This window comes from Histoplasma capsulatum, genomic scaffold, assembly GCF_000149585.1.
Source record: "Histoplasma capsulatum NAm1 scaffold_4 genomic scaffold, whole genome shotgun sequence".
NCBI classification, from domain to species: Eukaryota; Fungi; Ascomycota; class Eurotiomycetes; order Onygenales; family Ajellomycetaceae; genus Histoplasma; species Histoplasma mississippiense.
This window is the reverse complement of record NW_001813979.1, coordinates 2,624,094-2,628,178: the sequence shown is the minus strand read 5'-3', so window position 1 is coordinate 2,628,178 and position 4,085 is coordinate 2,624,094.

Below are 4,085 nucleotides of genomic sequence, written 5' to 3'. Positions count from 1 at the left end.
ATTTTTTTTTTTTTCATGTAATTGGAATCACTCGCTGAGCATGTCATACTGCAGATCTGCGGGAGGAGAATGGGGACTAGTTTCGCTCTCTACACAGCACTAGTATTTCCCATTCTAGCGGTGCTCCCGCGGTTGCTCTGCTTGTGGGGCTGGCATGGAATACTGGTCGGGGTTCGGGAGTGAGCGGACGGAAGAATAGGGGATGCTGCGGCGATGATACGACAAGTTCAAACTTGGGACAAGCGGTCTGTGGGCTAGCTGCGAAGTCAATCCGCCGCTTTGACATGGATAACATAACTAATACAAGTTGTGCAAGGGGTGATGGGCAGCCAAGCGTTGTTGTTTCACGCGAAAGGTCATCAGCAGTCTCATAGTTATTATGACCTTTGGGACATGTCAATATGGACGGGAACCCTGTTTCGTCCTTGTGGGCGGGATCTTCGTGTTTCCAAAAAGATTTACCTATGTAGTTGATGTTTGGGGCGGGCGAATCGAAATAGAAGCAGGAGGAGAAGCAAAGCATCGCCAATGCCTAAGGGTGACAGCCTAATGCATGATGACATTGTTGTGTGTTTCCATGTCAATCATTAATTCCACTAACGGGTCTCCTATTTTCTTCTGTGAGCATGTAACTCGTAAGTTGGTTTTATTGCGGCCGCTCAGACGATGGGTGTATGAAATTGCGTCACTCAAGATAACAAATGATAGGGACTCCCAGCGAGACCTGATCCTCAACGCCTTCACACGTCGCTGATCAGTGGTGTGGTTGGCATGCAGCCAAAAGAAATATCTACCACCAATTTAATTTCATTTTTCCCCGGAGAGGCTTGGACCTTCCCATCTTCTTCTGAATGGGAGCGGCCTGTTCACATTATGATTCGACGGCCGAATATATTTGGAAAAGCCGTTTTACTATGTAAGTGCTTGGATCATCCCGTCCCCCAACTTTTGAGCGAATTGGTTGGGTGGTGGCCGGGGGTGGAGCTCGTGAGAAACATGGATTGAGATGACAACAACATTGGGAGGCCCCCACCGTTTTTTGCTGTTTCTCTTTCCAATTTATTGTGAAACCAGAGGTGATCTTGACGAAGTTCATCGGTTCATCTTGATGCTGGCTTTTTTTCCTTTTCTTTCTCCTGTGAGCTTCGGGACTTCAGGCATAACTGGTTTGTTGACTGGTCATGAAGCATCCTTGATCCCAAGCCTGGTAGAAATTTCTACGGGGGAACTACACATCCATAGTCCATTTATGTGGCGGATGAGTTTGGTCCTAGCCAGAGACTCGATGGAGCCGCTGTGCTTTGATATGCTGCGTATATACTGATAAAAAGGTATCATTCTGTATGGTCCAAGTAATGATTTGAACTTTGGGGAGCGTTGGCATGAAAGAGCCCCAGAAGCTCTGGGAGGGTGTTCTGGAAAAGTGAGGATTGCCCATTTCGAGTCCAGGGGCCATGGTGAGACAGGGGAGGAGCTGGAGAGAAACGGGATCCCTTAGACATCTCACGATTATTGAGGGTCAGGAAAACCATCATGAAATTTTCTGCTGCATAACACCCAAACACTATGCATCAGCAGCTTCATTTGCATAGGGTTATTCCAGCTTGGATGCAACATGCCACCACTTTGGTATCCCACTTTCGTATCCAAGATATCTTGCGGGTCATTGACTTGTTGGTCTCTTTGTAAATAGTATTTTTGCCCGACAGTGTTCCTCATGCCCTGCGTAGAATAATGCATGATTGCCCTGTTCATACTAAGTTTCTCAGAGGTTAGAGGCTTCTAGCTGAATGGTAATTGGTCCTTGGCTTCCGCATGATGATTCATGACACCCGGGAGGCACACCTACGTGCATGCATTGGGCACAACTTAAGGCTTAAACGATTTCGAAGTTGAAACCTTTCCTTTTCAAACCTTGGGTACGCAGACGACGTAACGATCCCCCAGCTGTACCTCGCATCTACGCAGAACACTTGTACCCCAAGTTGATAGAAGGTTGCTGATCGTTCGCCTGTTGACATCCTTTGCAGGCAAAGGATTTCCATGGGTGAGCCAAGCCACATCGGCGCTTGGGGCCGGTCTCCGCAACAGGAACCCCATAGCAAAGCCCTAAAAGGGCCTATCCCTCAACAACCCCAGCCTAGCGTTCAAGGGTGTCGACGGGCTTTTAACTAGCCCACTAAACCCTGCGGAGGCGGCCGCCTCCCTGTGCCACCCCTTGTTCGGAGGGCTGACTCCCCTCTGTCGTCGCCGCCCAATGGCTACAGCCCAAGAAACGGGCAATCTGGGGCCCCAAGGTCAGTCCTTGCTTGGCTTGATTGGCGACGAATCTGCACGGAGGGAGACGAAAGGGTGTTGTTGTCTTTCCTGTATTGCGTATAGGCTGCATGTACTGTACAGTGCTTGGGGCTCTCCCGGCGGAAAAAGAGTCGGGGTCGAGTTACATACCGATGCACAGAGGCGCTCAGGTTACGGAGTAGAGCTGCGGGAGACATCTTACCTGGGGATGGATGGCTGGGCGGGCTGGTTCTAACTTTTTGAGTTCGAACCAGAGCGAATAAACTCTCCAGTGGGCAGTGGGCACTGGCCCACCAACTTCCACCACTCCACCAGGACCACTCCACGGGCAGGACCACTCCACCAGCACCACACCACACCGCGCACATCCACCCTCTCCAACCACGTTGTCAACTATCACATCACGTTCCTTCTTCCTCGTTCTGCTTTTCTCTTTTCCTCGATCATTCCTCCTCCTTCGCATACCCCACCGCCTCATTTCCCTCCAACAACAGCTGTGGTAGCTGTCCGCGGGTTCTTCCTGTCGCCCTGGATCGTTGCGACACTGCCTGGAAAATTTCTCTGTCTCTTTGTTTGTTATTTCCATGTCAGACGGCCGCTGCTCCCTCCAAGCATCAACCTCCGTTGAATCCCGGTGCTGTGTTCCGCTTTCGTATTCTTCCACTTTTAAAGATCCTCGTTGGAAGCATTCATTTTCCAACATCGAACCAAAATAGCATCTGCGATTTCCCAGCCCATATATCTATGAAATTTCTTGAGGGTAGGTACGGATGATTTCGATCCTTCAGATATGACGAGTTGAATCGGCCACTCTCCAACGGAGAACATGCAAGATTGTTTGGCCCTCGGTGTTCTCGAGCTCTCTTTTTCTCTCCATACGCACTCTGCGCCTCGCAATATTTGCTCACCCGTTTGCTTCTCAACTTCGTCAAACATATCTGACTTCTACCTCGCATGGTTCCTAGGAGTATAATATATTGAACTGTTGGCTCCGTGAAGCCCCGGATCGTAACTGCCCTCTGCGCACATGCCACAGTATAGAGACATAGCCGTCGAATTACACACCGAGTTCGAATAATATCCAGAAGTGTTTGAAACTCTACTCTGGTCCCCAGCCAACCCTTTTCTGGTCCCGCTCGCATCCCAACTGGCTTAGGTGGTGCGCTTGCTGGACCTGGCGCTACTAGTTGCCTGCTGGTTCGTTGTATTTTGTCCTACATCATATCCTGGGCAATCAATCATCTCTTAAGGCTTAGATATAAAGTTGCTGAGCAATATTCTGGAACCAGCCGCTACAGTGGAAGCTGCCTATCTTTCGTTGTGCTTTGTAAGGGAATGAACTTCATGGATTGATGTGGTGCTTTTTGGTTGGTGTTTAGTGCCCTTTCTAACACCACTGAGTTTGACTAGCCATGGCATGATGCGGTGTCCGAAACGATCAAAAGAACGGTATCGTCGATAAGACTTGGGCAGGCCCGCTATCGTCTGTTGCTCTTGTTCATCCTTTCTTCATTTTTCTTCCCCGGACGAGAGAGTATTCTCCTCCCTCCGCAACTAAGAATCATGTTACCATCCGTGGCACAGCAGTCACACCACCTATTACATCACCATCTTGACCATCAACCTCCTTTCGACCATTTGGATCCTCAGTACGATCTGGGCCGGCAGTGCCTTACGATATGCTTTCCGTCAAGGTCAACAACACGGATACGCAGACCAGCAGCAACGTCGCGATGCTGCGTCAGCGGGTGCATACCAGCGACCCGTTCAGCGACCAATGACCAGGA